Source organism: Megascapheus bottae, chromosome 12 (assembly GCF_031878675.1).
Source record: "Megascapheus bottae isolate mThoBot1 chromosome 12, mThoBot2.hap1, whole genome shotgun sequence".
Taxonomy (NCBI): Eukaryota; Metazoa; Chordata; class Mammalia; order Rodentia; family Geomyidae; genus Megascapheus; species Megascapheus bottae.
The window spans coordinates 6,901,319-6,916,720 of NC_143520.1; the positions used below are offsets into that span (position 1 = coordinate 6,901,319).

General features: G+C 39.9%; 1 long non-coding RNA gene across 1 annotated transcript; it reads left to right on the forward strand.

Annotated features, from left to right (window-relative positions):
• The first annotated feature begins 2,236 nt into the window (after positions 1-2,236).
• On the forward strand, positions 2,237-5,475 carry LOC150056148 (uncharacterized). Its single transcript, XR_016537293.1, has 3 exons — positions 2,237-2,307; positions 4,719-4,879; positions 5,303-5,475. It is a non-coding gene; the product is annotated as an uncharacterized LOC150056148 (long non-coding RNA).
• The last annotated feature ends 9,927 nt before the right edge of the window (positions 5,476-15,402 follow it).

Here is a 15,402-nt window from a genome sequence, read left to right on the forward strand (position 1 = left end):
TTTTTAGTTGTATTGTCAGATTTACCACTGTGTATATTGTTCTTTATTCAACCTATTGATCAATGGCCCTGCATATTCAGTGGGCGGTATTCTCTGTACAGATCAACATGAGCTAATTGGTCCAAAAAGTAGTTCCATTCCTCCATTTACTAATGAAGGAATGAAGTGCTTAACTCTTCTTGGGGAATCTTCTCCCTGATCTGAAAGCATTGAAATAAAGCCTGTACAGTGAGAGGTGATGTCTCAGCTTAGTGCAGAGGTAATTTGAAGCCTAAGGCCTTCAAGATAGCTGAGCTTCCTTGCCTAGACAAAGAGATTGTCTGGAGAAAGCACTACTTCCCTGCTGCCCTGCAGTTGGGAAGCCTACAGGATACTGCTGAGCAATCACTGGCATCAGATTGTTCTGCTGGCCTGACCAGATATTAGGCAGCAAATAGATGCATGTTGGAACCACTTGGGGAGTACACACAGTAATAAGCAAGCAGGCAAAACCTACTGCTTTGAGATGTTTTGTAACAGCTGTGCTCCCTGCAGGACAGATCTTCATTATCTGGATCCACTGCATCCCCTGGGTTCTCCCTGTGAGGATGCTGAGTGTCTGTGGAGAGTTTGAGACTCCGATGCATCAAGAAAAAAACTCAGCAACTGAGATGAGATAGTACAGAGACCAATGTGTTTTTGAGCTCCAGGTGAGAAATTGCCCACAGCTTTCCATGTAAATGTGCTGCCACTGAGAAAGCTAGACATGGGCTTGAAAGTCATCATGACGTGCCTATGATATCTTTACCCAAGAACATCACAGAATAAATGCTTGTGTTCACTGATCCATTTCTTCAAGCTTTGAGACTTTATATGTGCATGTGTACATAGATAAAACATACATATATTCTGTTACAATAATAAATTCTAGGGCCAGGAGTTTAGCCTAGTGGTAGAGTGTTTACCTAGCATTCACAAAGACCCAGGTTTGATTCCTTGGTACCACATACATAGAAAAATCCAGAAATGGTGCTGTGGCTAAAGTGATAGAGCACTGGCCTTGAGAAAGCCCAAGGACAGTGCTCAGGCCCTGAGTTCAAGCCCCAGGACTGGCAAAAAAGTAAAATAATAGTAACAATAATTTTTATTATATTAACCTCATTTACTAGGCTCTTATAGTATAGTATTATTCAGCATAGGATGAAAAAACATACGTACCTCAAAATATTACTGACAGGGCTGGGAGCGTGGCCTAGTGGTAGCGTGCTTGCCTAGCATGCATGAAGCTCCAGATTCAATTCCTTGGTACTAAATATACAGGGAAAGCCAGAAGGGGTGCTGTGGCTCAAGTGGTAGAGTGCTAGCCTTGAGAAAGCCCAAGGACAGTGCTCAGGCTCTGAGTTCAAGCCCCAGGACACACACATACACACATATATATTTCTGATAATGTAATGAAAGTTTATTTCATGTTTCATATTACTGTAACTCTCCTAGGTGACTCTTCCAAGTTATTACCTAGGGATTCAGGGTACTTTTATTTTAAATGCCATTGTCTTCATCATTTAACCTCAACTATTGCCACTACTGCCACTGCTATTATAGAGACAGAGATCAGGAGGATTACGATTTGAGAACAACCAAAACAAAACATTAACAAAATCCCATTTTCATCAATAAGTTGAGCATGAAAGCACAGACCATTTTCCTATCCATACAGGAGCCATAAGTAGGAAGACTGTGATCCAAGGCTGACCCTAGGAAATAATAGGAGCCCTTATCTGAAAATAAAAGAAAGGACTGGAGACCTGGCTCAAGTGATAGAGCATCTATCCCCCCATACACACACATTTCTCAGTGTATATACATATGGTATATATATGTATATCAGGAATATTTATATATAATATGTATAGTTGTAATCATTAAATATAAATGCTATATAATTATTATATAATATATTTGTCTAGGTACTTGCATATGTATGTTACATATACATATACAATATATATAGAATATTATAACAATAATTATAATATTTTAACAATGTTCATATATGTGTATAATAGGTATATATCTATAGGTATATAAAGGCACAAACATAGGTATATGCATACTACATATACTGCTAGGTAGGTATATAAATTGATATGTGTCTGTGGTTTTGTGTGTGTGTAAATAATCTCCACACAGAGGGATTTTTTGCTAGGTCAGAAGGCATCATCTATTTCTTCTCCCATATCTCATTATCCAAAACCCAGTCCCAAAGCACCATCATAGTCCCTAACTACAAGGAAGCTAAGAAATGCCAGGAAGACAAAAATGCAATTGGTAAGTGCTTAATCAGTCTTTGGTACAAGTTCCTAGAGGTTGAAATTATCTAGTACCTATCTTCTGATTTTGCTTTCCACTTGGTACCCTGCAAGTTACCTCATTTCTTCCAGATGTGTTTTGTGACACACTAGCAGCATCCCATGCCTCACCACAGGACTACAACTTGTCAGGACAAATTTGTCACATGCATTGTATGGGTAAGGATCTGGACACTCAGAGGAGTGTAGCTGCATCCCTTATGCCAAAGTCACCTTCTAAGTGACAGCAAGTGACAGAACTGTGCTTCCTTTTTTATTGTTATTATTTTTTGTGGGTCATGGGGTCTTGAACTCTGGGCCTGGGCATTGTCCCTCAGCTCTTCAGCTCAAGGCTACCGCCCACCCCTATCCCCACCCCCAGCCACAGCACCACTTCAGGTTTTCTAGTGGTTAATTGGAGATAAGAGTTTCATGGTCTTTTAGTCCCTGGGCTTGCTTTGAACTGCGATCCTCGGATCTCAGCCTCCTGAGTAGCTAGGAATACAGGTGTGAGCCACCATGCCCGGCTTGTGCTGCTTCATTCTTATTTAGTGGTCTCTCCATTCTACCACACTGTCTTCCACACTGCTCTGTGTGTGCAAATTCAAGTGTGTAGGTAAGATATCTTTACTTCTCTCCCCTCTCTCTCTCTCTTTTTTTTTTGGCCAGTCCTGGGGTTGAGCTCAGGGCCCAAGCACTGCCCTTGGGATTTCTCAAGGCTAGAGCTCTACCATTTGAGCCTCAGCACCACTTCTGGCTTTTATCTATGTATGTGGTACCGAGGAATCGAACCTGGGTCTTCATGCATGCTAGGCAAGCACTCTACCACTAGGCCAAACTCCCGGCCCAATCTTTACTTCTCTTTAAATCACCCAGTTATGTTTCAGGCTCTTATTCTTTGTTGGACGATGTCATCAATGACATCTATCATTTCAGTATTTCTCCACCTTTAGGGATGTGTCCAAGTTTGGGATAGGATGAGGTGAGGTGGGTGGGTAGGTACTAATAGATCTATTTGTTCCTTGAAGAATTCTCTTAGATGACACTAACCCAGATTTGATAGTTGGGTCTACCTTTACTAATAACTCAGTGCCTTCTTCCTACATCATACGATCCAGTCACATTCACTAGATGTCTGGAACATTGAGATATTCTAGATCCTGGAAAATTATGAAGACCTACTACACACAGTCATTCTTCTCCCTAGACATTTTGCCTCCTGAGATAGACTGAGGTATCAAAAGAGGGAGATCTATTCCTCTCACTTTTTTCCTTTTTTTTCCCTCTCACTTTTCACTCTTCTTTTCTCCCACCAACATAAGGAAATCCTTCTAGGTTTCCAGGGAAATCTCATTCTGTCATATCTTTTTCTTCCAAACACTTTGGCTCTACTACAAATCTTTTGTAGTAATTTATTTCATAAAGGATTACATAAAATTATGTGTTTATGACATAAAACAACTCAGAGATGCTGCATCCTTGTTGTTGTTTTAAAGTTTGAACTCAGGGTCTTGCTCTTGCTAAGCATGTGATTTGTCCCTTGAGCCATGTCATTAGCCCTTTTTTGTTTAACTTATTTTTCAGATTAGATCTCTTGCACTTCTTGCCCAGGCCAGCATCAGATCAAAATCTTATTTATGACTTCAGAGTAGCAGTGATTTCAAGTTTGTTTGTTAAGATAGGATCTTGAGTACTTTTTGCCTGGGCTGGTCTCAAATCATGATCATTATGATCTCCAATCCCTGAATATCTAGGATTTAAGTGTTTACCACCATGCTAAACTAAGTTGTTCTTGTTTTGAAATGTTTTCTTTGTTTTATTATGTTATTTCCCTACCTTGAAGCAATGTGACAATGGGCCTATTTTCCAAGGCATGAAGTCAGGTAGTAGAAGAATATCATGAAAACAAAAAGCATTTCTCAGTCACAAGTGTATCATATTTAACTTCATCAGCTCCTTGTGAGGTGAATGTGTCATTGTTCTGAAGCTAACAACAAGGAAAAGAGGCATTAATGAGCATTCCTCTATTTGGAAACTAGCAAGTTAGAACTACCTGATGGGACTTTAAATATAACATCTCCTTCCACACGAACCTCTATGGCTTGATCCTACATTCTTGATGATAAAGTTTTTAATTAAGAAATGGGGACATGATCTTTTGAAAAGAACTTCAGCAATGAAAGTCTATCCATAAGTTACTTGCCTTCCTTTTTTTGGTATGTGTGAGGGGGTATCTTTTCTTTTTTGGTACTGGGGATTGAACCCAGGGCATTACACTTGCTAGGCAAGTGCTTTGCACTAACTATATCCCAACTCCATGACTGGTCTTCTCAACATGAAAAGAAGACATATTTCTCTGGTCCTTTTGTTTATCACCTCCTTCCCACTCAGTTACAATCATCACAGGCTCTAGATGGGAGCGTGTCCTTATGTCCAATACATCCACATTGGAGTAGTGAAGAGGAAGCATCATGAAGGCATCAGGGGAGAGAGCACACTCCTTGTAAAAGCTGAAGGAACTCCATTTAACTGATACGCAGAGGCAGAACAAGGTAAAAAATAATCCGACTTCAAAAACCTAAATGTGTACTAAAACCTTTTTTGTAAAATGGACTTTGAAATCATTCTGAAGCCCATTAAAGCAAGAGATTCTTTTTTTTAAGTACAATTTGCTTCTAACCAAATAATGAAATTTCAGTAATACACAATAATAATTATAGTAATCATTGGCCACAAAATACCGGGTGCCCAACCAAGCTTTTCTACCTATGTAAGAGAACCAAGTCAAGCAAAAATATCTTGCCTAGCCATACTGAGCAATTTAAAAGCTTAGCCTTTATCATCAGGAAGTAATTAATTCAAAAAGAAATTAATTCAAAAAGAAAAGCCATTATTAAGGACAACAAAGCATTCTACTGTAAACACTTTTTGTAAATGTATGCTGAGAATTCAACTTTCTCTTTTTTTTCTGCCAGGTCTGGGGCTTGAACTCAGGACCTGTGCACTGTCCTTGGGCTTCTCAAGGCTAGAGCCCTACCACTTGAGCCACAGCACCATTTCCAGCTTTTTTCTATGTATGTGCTATCGAGGAATCGAACCCAGGTCTTCATGCATGCTAGGCAAGCACTCTACCACTAGACCAAACTCCCAGCCCCAACTTCCTCTTGTTTGAATGAGTCCTACTTGAGACCAAGTCCAAACCAAGACAGATTCAGAGGTTGTTTTTTGTTTGTTTGTTTTGTTTTGTTTTCTGTATTAGATTTCTGACATGTCTATGGGATCTTCACAATGGCTTGGGGTGGGAGGACGGGGGGGGGGGGGCTCAGATAGTTCCCTAGCCATTATTTGACTTATGGGCTATAAGGCTTCCTGCTTTTTCATGAATATATTGCTTGAAGAAAAACATAAAGAAACCTAAATATGTACTTCCTCATTACATGTAAGAAAACTATTTCCTAGAGTCCTTGAACTGTAAAAATCCTAAGCAAATTGCTTAAGTTAATAAATTTTAATTATGATGAGAATATACAACAAATCTTTTTTGTTCTTTTTATTGCTTCCTGTTAGGCGAGAGAAGAAATAGCATGAAATATTATGGACTCTGGTAATAAGGCTATTGCATTTGTTTTGTGTGCTTTACAATGTACGTGTATTGTATGTGATATATAATTAAATTGAATAAGACAGTCATGTTCTGTGCTTGCTAGAAACAGACATGGGTGATTGGAGGCATGACTCAAGGTAGAGCTACAGCTGTGCGCAAGCAAGCTAAGTGAGAGCATGAGGCCCTGAATTCAAGCCCCAGTACTGGCACAAAAATAAATAAATAAATAGGCTGTAGATGAGAATCAATGTTGGAGCAAAAACCTGTAGGAAAATCCTTTTTCTATCTTGGTGACTGATTATGCTAGGAAGAACAAACCTGGACTTCTCCAAATGACCTGTGCTTTTCCCACCCTGAAATTAGAATAAAATTCCATATCTGGAATAAGTGTCCATGACACTTATAAGAAAATCTTGGGCCCTCCATGTTGGTCTGATGGAATCATTAGTAGTGATGTGGTGACCATGAAGCTGACATGGCTGAGAACCAATTCTGAGTCAGGAGGTGGTTATATATGCTTTTTTCATTGAGTTCTCATGTGTCCTAAAAAAGTTGGTGCCTATCTGTATTTCACTTGAAGAAACAAAGAAAAACTAATAGGCTATTAAACTGAATCATGTAAAATTTCTTTTTTCCCCCCTTTAGTCATGGTGCTTGAACTCTGGGCCTGGGCACTGTCCATGAGCTGTTCAGCACAAGGCTACCCTGGAGCCACAGCACCACTTCTGGTTCTGGTGATAAGAGTCTCACCAACTTCAGTGCCCAGGCTGGCTTTGAATCACGATCCTCAGATCTCAGCCTCCTGAGTAGCTAGGATGACAGGTGTGAGCCCACTGCGCCTGGCAAATTCTACTTTTGTTGTTAGAAAAGAAAAATAAAGTCAAATATCAGCATATTCATATGAATGGACCTACAGCTTACATATTACCAGGCACTGATTGCAGAGTTTGAACTCTCACCTTACCCAGAAGGATAGTTGCATGTCTTTATTTTATGTCAGACCTAGATTTACAACAAATACATTAAAAAAAATAAGCAATGCTGTGAGAAGGCTATTTTCTTTATTCTGCAGTCTCTGGTTTTAATTGCTGACTTTTAGTCAAGTCCTAAAGTGAAAGTTGGATCAAGTCAGACAACATTGCCCTGACTGTGGCCTCATCCTGCCCGATGGCAGTTCATCAAACGAGATGTCTTGGGCCAGCTGCCCAAACCTACCCTGCCAAAATTAGCTTCCTCTCAGGGTTGCACAGAGCCTTAGTCCCAGTCCAGCAGAACTCCCCACTGTAAGGGCCCCCTGGCTGTAGCCACATGCCTTCCTCATTGATCCATTGATAAAATTCAGCTGTAAACCTTATAGTCTCTCTTGTTAACACAGTGATGGCTAGTTTACACAACTGAGTGAAGGATCAAGTAAAATTTCTTTGGGAGTTGGGCTACAGGAGCATGAGGCTAAATCACATATTCTCAGATGTGGTGGTAACTTTAGAAGCTGTATTAGCCAATCATAGCATTTTACAGATTAGGAAACTGATTTACTAAACTTAGATGTCTTTTTTTTAAACACAGATCTTGTATTTTTATTTTAAGCACTGTATATGATATTATAATAACATTTCTTTTTTCTCTTTTTATTGTCAGAATAACGTATGGGGGGTTACAGTTACATTCATCAGGTAGTAGGTGCATTACTTCTCACACATTGATACCCCTGCTCATGTTTTTGTCCCCATTTCCCTCCCCTCACCCTCTCTCAATCATCTTGTTTTCCTCCCTTCCCTTTCCTATTTCAAATAAACAAATAAACCAAACCTAGATGCCTCAGTTTTAGAGTAACCAACTACCCTAATTTTCTGGAACTTGGGAGGAGAGGGAGTTCTAGGGTAGAAGGACTCTCAGTGTTCAAACGAAGGAAGTCTGACATAAATGGCAACAAGTGGCCCAATGCAGCTCAGTTGGGAGCCCAGAATTTTTCTGCCTTTATAGACCAGTGGAGCTTAAGCAGGCCCTTTCAGTGGAGGCCCTAAACTGTGTGTATAGCTCAAAAGTGGCAATTGGGGACCACAAACATGGTTTTACCAGGCCAGGTTCCCTGAATGATCAGCTACGGGGCATGGTCTTAGATATCACAAGGGAGCAGCTACTTTATCCTGACACATGACTGACCAAACTCTAGTATCTTGGGCCACAGCCTTTGGGAAAGCTGATCCAAGTAAGTGAGGCTGTAGTCTGGTATATTCACAGAGGGAGTGCTACTGCTGTCTCTGGGGTATATGGCTGCTTCAAGGCTGAGAATAGAGAAGTACTGGCTTGGGTGGGAGAGTGGCCTGCAGATCAGCTGGGTACCTCGTGCTACCCTCACTTCCTTTTACAGAAGTTTTGTCACTCAGACTTTTGAGTCAAGAATCAAGAATCCTTGGCCAATTTTGGACTTTTTCTCTCAAATGTCAAGCACCCCATTTAAATTTTTTTCTTGGTTTTGTTTCTCCAATGCTATTTTTCCCCCAGCTATAAGTTGTTTCCTATTCCCACAATGTCTCCTGCATTCTGTGCTTCAGGACCTGCCTCCAGCTCATACCCTCCATCTATAGATTGAAGCAAGAGAGAAATAATGCCAAGATCTTAGCCTGGCAATATTATCAGGTTGTTTTCTTTTTCCCCTCAGTAGTCTTTTTCCTGAATGTATTTGTTGAAGCTACCCTGAATACTCCTATGTCCATCTCGACTCCTATACATACCTGCTCAAAGCTATTGTTTCAAAAATTCACCCCTGTTCTCAACTACCTGTGAAATGTTATTAAGTGCTTATGTAACACATTTATTGATCTTATTAATTAATTTCTGCTGATGGGGATTCGAGGTAAAGGCCCTAGAAGAGAATCTCCACTGTAACACATAGATCCAATACCATTCCTAGACTATCTTAACATTTAATAAACCTAATTATGGGGTAAAGATTTTGGAGGTGGTGGCAGGAAAAACAGTTGAAAATTATTTTTTGGAAGAGCTCTGTGATGGAGTGCCAAATTTAGCACAAGATGACAAGTTGAATTTGAATTTCACCTAAACAATAAATTGTTGGTGTAAGTATAACCATGTTCATTTGAAACTCAAATTGAACTGGGTAGCCTATTTTATATGAAAAACCTATTTGTGACCGATGGTGTTTTCCAGATATGCAGCTTGTGTGGTAGAGGGCCAGGAATGCGGTGCAGTCTGGAAAATTTTCCAAATATCTGGCAGAAAAAGCAGCACCCCGTCAGGGCAAGCATCACATGATACAGTCAGGTGAAAGTCTTCCTCCCGGGGCCAGGCGTGCTGATGCCAGGGGACATCTGAGGCAGGACATTCCTGGACACTGGCCAAAGTGCCAAGGAAGTGGGTGTGTACTGCTGGATCCTTTCCAGAAGACACAGTGTCCAGTTCCTGTGCTGACAATTGAGCTGTCTGATAGCCGCCACACCAGAACATTATGTTTACTGCTGACTTCAAGTTGTGATCCTCAGTTCTCAGCCTCCTGAGTAGGATTACAGACAGGAACTGCTAGTGCCCAGCTGTTTTGCAGTTTATAAATGCTTGAATCATGAGTATTACTTAATCAAATGGGAAATATATAAAACAGCAAACACATAACGTCAGGAAGAAGTAACATTTCTATAACCCTAAAAATTACCATTCAATAAGATTAATACCAACAGCCAGCAGTACCTTAGAGAATTTAGTCATTGAGAAACAGATATAAGGCTTTAAAAAATTATGCAAGAAAAGCACATTTTCTGATGTCACTGTAATATCCAGGCCATTTGGAAGTCCCTGAGCCCCCCAACAACAGAGTCATCAGCACTTAGTGAATGGAGCTAGGAGTCAGTTTAGCAGTGCAGTGGCTACTCTCCACCTTCGGGCTGAGAGCAGCCCCGAGCTTCTGTGGGGCTGAGCTTTTAAAGGAGAGCACCACACACAAGTGCTCCTGTTCACCAGGAAAATACCACACCCGGGTGGTCACAAACATGTGGTCAAGCAGTTTAAGCATTTTTAAAAACAACAACAACAAACGGAATTAGATAGCTAATCCTGACAGGTTACTACAATCACATTCAGTTAGCTTAAAGGTAAAAAGTTGATGTAAATGCTTTTCTGTAGGCTTCTAGTGCACTCCAGAGCTTACATAGCATACTCAGTCTACATAAACTCAGTTATACATAAATTGGCAAGTAGAAGATAAACCTTAATTAGGGAGTAATTTAAAAGCAAATCACAGCTGGCGGCCAGTGGCTCACATTTGTAATTCTACTATTCAGGAAGCTAAGATCTGAAGATCCCAGTTCAAAACCAGCCCAGGCTGAAAAGTCTATATAATTTTTTTTTTTGCCAGTCCTGGGCTTGAGCTCAGGGCCTGAGCACTGTCCTTGGACTTTCTCAAGGCTAGAGCTCTATCACTTGAGCCTCAGCACCACTTCCAGCTTTTTGCTATGTATGTGGTACCGAGGAACCGAACCCGGGTCTTCGTCCATGCTAGGCAAGCACTTTAACTACTAGGCCAAACTCCCGGCCTATATGATTTTTTTTAATCCAGTCTTGGGGCTTGAAATCAGGGGCCAGGCACTGTCCTTGGACACTTTTTGCTCAAGGACAGTGCTCTGCCATTTGAATCACAGGGCCACTTGCGGCTTTTTCTGTGTACGTGGTACCAAGGAATTGAACCCAGGGTTTCTTGCATACCAGACAAACACTCTACTACCAGGTTGCACTTCCAGCACTCTGTGTGATTTTTTTTTACCCTTTACTTTCTAAAAAAGTATCTTTAAGTAGTTGCAAGAAGAGTTTCCATTCAAAGAATTTTATGAATACAGTGCATTTTGATCAGTATTTCTCACACATCCCTCCCAACCCACCCTTCTCTCATTCTAATTAATTTTCTTAATTAGGACATACACTGAATTATTGACTTCATTCTTCCTCCTTCTTCTCATCATTCTCCAGTTAACCACCAAAAAGTCAGACATGAAACAGTGGCTCAATTGGTAATGTGCTGGCCTGGAGAGTAAAAGCCAAGCAAGAGCTTGAAGTCCTGAGTTTAACCCCAATAGTGGCATGCATGCACACTACATGCGCGCACACACACACACACACACACACACACACACACACACACACATGCACGCACACACACAAAGTAAATCAGATTGAGAATATAGCAATTCGAGGCAGTGTGGGGGGGAAAATTCTCAGGGCCCTCTTTCAACAGAAAAGGCTGTCTTCCCAACTATGGTAGAAATCATGCATAGGAGAATCAAGATCTAGACTGGCCAAGAATAGCCAGAGGGAAAAAGGGCTGCTGGTGCTATTAAAGCACTAAATTCATGCTTGCCTAGCAAGCACAGAGCCCTGAGTTCAAGCTGTAGTATTTTTTTAAAGGGGGGAGGATAGAAGCCATTTGCTCTAAGGGGTTAAGATTTTGTAGATTTGAAATTAAGACATTAAGATTTCAACAAATGAAAATATTTATGCTGTATGCAACTTCTTGGCAGTAATACCACAGAAGTCAGCCAGCAAAGGCTTCTAAATTACAAACATACAGAGTTGCAGACTATTTTTCACTGCCTTATTTTCCACTGCTACTATTAAAAATTATTGAAAGTATTTCCTAAGTGGAATCTGATATTTCATTGGTGTAATAAAGCAAACTTTGAATTCCAGGGGTCCTACTTGAGATCATGTTTCTTTGCCTCAGAAAATTCTTCAGTGGGTAGAAATTTAGTATAATAAATATTTGCTAAGAAAAAGATGTACATGATGAAATATATTGCCACCTCATTTCAATATAAATACCAAGATCTCTTGCCAAACCAGCAGTTGGTATTTTAAAACACAACAGAACAGTGTTTATACAACACACTTTCCCATCATCTTATAAAAGCCATGTGTTGACGTTAGAATAAAGTTTAGACATCAGCACATTTACTCATGTAATCAGTCATTCCATTAACTAGCATTTATTATTTATCCCGTGTGTCCCCATATTGGGTAAAGTAAAAAGTGATAGGGCTAAGAAGATGAAAAACAGTATCTAGCTCTTGAGACATTTTGAAGTCTTAGTTAGCTTCATTATTTTTACCTTGAAGGACCTCTATATATTTCAAGTTCAGACCAGTATTGCTTTTCATCATGTCAAATATGAATTTCTATAAGAACTAAATGTTTTGCATTTATGAGTTGGAAATGGTCTAATAAATCAATTATTTTTACATAGTTATCTGTTTTCAGTCTTTTCAGATGATCTAACTATACTTCATCTTGATGAGTTTAAATGCTTTATGCCAGTGAGCCTCATAACAGCCCCCATTTCACAGCATAGGAGACTGTTGAGATCAAACAACTTTCCCAGGACCAACAAGCTAGTACATAACTCATGCCTGCACTTTTTACACCATAGTACCCAGTAGGATTTGTCAAAATGTGGGCCACAGAAATTACAATTTGTGTAAATACAGGAAGGGTACATGATTGCCATTTGACTGTTAACACCTCAACTGCTTTGAACAGATTTTTATTGAGGACTACTATTAATATAAATACAATCTATGAGGTTCATAAATTGAGGCTGGATACTTTGCATTAAAATGATCAATGGATAAGTACAATTACTATTTGTCCTGTTATATTTCTTTCTCTTCAAATTGTCCTATAACCTTATCTTTTGTTTGAAATACTCTTCTCCTTTGCCCGTTGATTCTACTCACCCTTAGCTTTATTTTCACTGAAGAGTAATGACAGTGGGAATCTCAGTCGCTTGACTATCCATTTCAAGTCTATTCTATCTTTAAAGATACTTTACTATTTTATATTACATTACTAATTTTTAAAAGGTATCTTTCTTTTTGCTTTCTTTCTGACAATACAGTGTATCTCCTATTTAAAAATTCAGCGATTGGGCTGGGAATTTGGCCTCGTGGTAGAGTGCTTGCCTAGCATGCACGAAGACCCAGGTTCGATTCCTCCGCACCACATACATAGAAAAAAGCCAAAAGTGGTGCTGGTGCTCAAGTGGTAGAGCTCTGGCCTTGAGAAAGTCCAAGGACAGTGCTCAGGCCCTGAGCTCAAGCCCAGGACTGGCAAAAAAATAAATTCTAAAAAAATTTTAAAAATTCAGCCTTGAGCTGAAGAGATCAGGGACAGCACCCAGACCCAATTCAAGCCCCATTACCCACCAAAAAAAGAAAAAAGAAAAAATTCAGAGATGCCCGGCCCGGTGGCTCATGCCTGTAATCCTAGCAACTCAGGAGCACAGGCACTAAAGACACTAAAGATGGTGAGACTTTTATCTCCAGTTAATCTCTAGAAAGCAGGAAGTGGCCTGTGGCTCAAGGGGTAGGGCGGTAGCCTTGAGGGGAAGAGCTCAGGAACAGCGCCCAGGCCCAGAGTCCAAGCCCCACGACCAACCAAAAAAAAATGTGTGTGTGTGTGTGTGTGTGTGTGTGTGTGTGTGTGTGTGTGTGTGTGTGTGTGTGTGTATTCAGAGAAATTGAAATTGAGGCCCCTGAGAAGCAAGACAGTTGTTTTCTGTGGCCTAAATGGCCAAACCACCTGCCTTTGCCTCCCAAGTGCTGGGATTATAGTCATGTGTCACTACACTTGTTTCAAGCCATTCACTCTTAGTGAGTTATCAGTGCACAGCTTTCTCTGGGCAAGGTGCAAATATTTCAGATTATGAAAGTGATCTCTAGTGAAGGAAATAATTGGAGTAAAGTCCCACGATTAACTCTGGCACAGATTGGCAGTTAGCTTTAAAGACCTTGGACCGTAGAATAAGATCATAAATCTGAATCATGTTCCTTAGAGGATGTGTACTCTCCAAATTCACCCAAGAACCATTTGCAATCATATACATGTTTCTAGGGGCCCTTACAATGTATGTAGTTACAGATTGGTCAATAGTAGATGGTTACTAGACAGCAATCAAGGGTGGGGACACATTCTGTAAGTGCTCTCAATATAGTTTCTTCTGGTCACTAGTTAGAATTGCCCTTACTATACTCGAGACCAATTAGCCTCGTAAAAAAAATAAATAAAACCATGCCCTACACAGGAAAAGAAGAAAAAGAAAAATTATTGAAAAATTAAATGAAATTTTAACATAAAAATGTGTAGCATGGTTGGATGTTGTAGGACATATGTGTAATCTCAGCACTGAAGAAGCTGGGGCAGGAGGAGAGCAAATCCCAGGCCAGCCTGGGCTATACAGGAAGATCTTGTCTTAAAAATATTTTTAAAGAGCTGAGAGTTTGGCCTACCGGTAGAATGCCTGCCTAGCATGCACGAAGACCTGGGTTCAATTCCTCAGTACCACAAACATAGAAAAAAGCCGGAAATGGTGCTGAGGCTCAAGTGGTAGAGCTCTAGCCTTGAGAAAGTCCAAGGACAGTGCTCAGGACCTGAGCTCAAGCCTAGGACTGGCAAAAAAAATTATATATATATATATATTTTTTTTTTAATCATAGCATATATGGCTTTTTTTCCCAGTCAGTTGTGGGACTTGAACTCTGGGCCTGGGCACTGTCCCTGAGTTCTTCAACTCAAGGCTTTTACTCTACCACTTGAGCCGCAGTTGAGCCACCAGTTTTCTGGTCATCAATTGGAGATAAAGAGTCTCACGGACTTTCTTGTGCCTGGGTTGGCTTTGAAGTGTGATCCTCAGATCTCAGACTCCTGAGTAGCTAGGATTACAGGTGTGAGCCACCAGTGCCCCTCTCATATATGGCTTTATTATATTCCAATGGCAAAAAATTATGATTCACACTCTAAACCATGACAAAGGGATAGATGGAAAAAGTATCTCTTTACATATCACAATCTCCACAGTTTAATTATTCATAAAACATTGGGAAGTATTTTGTGGCCTAATTTCAACCAGTGAAATCGGCAAAAGTTTTTAAATGAGTTACACATAGGATTTCATTTGAACTCTGCTGTGGATCCTTAGCTAAGTTACTGAATCAAAAAGCTATGTGACCTTGGCCAAATTCCTAATACAGATTGAACTAGGTTTTATCCCCTGTAAAACAAGTATTGCAAAGATTAGTAATGACAAATATAAAGTATCAAGTAGAGCTTGTATAAACATAGTGCTCAAAATTTTCAAGTTTCACATAAGACATTTCACATAGCACACACAACTTTTTAAAACTTAAAATGTGATTAACTATGAAAAGATCAAATGTTGATAAATACTGACCTTTCAACTAGCTAGCATGAGCAACTGAAAAAATATGTTCACTGCTGCTGTTAATACAGTACTTACTTCTCCCCAAGGCTGGACTGAGTAAACTTCAGTAAGAAGTAGGCTCATTGTGTGCTTTTATGAAAACACCTATGCGGTACAAAATAAATAAGAGAACTTCTACCTTGTAAGTCAATATCATTATAAAAATTTCTATTAAAATTTCTGTTCAGTGTTTAGGGCTTAAAAAACAAGAC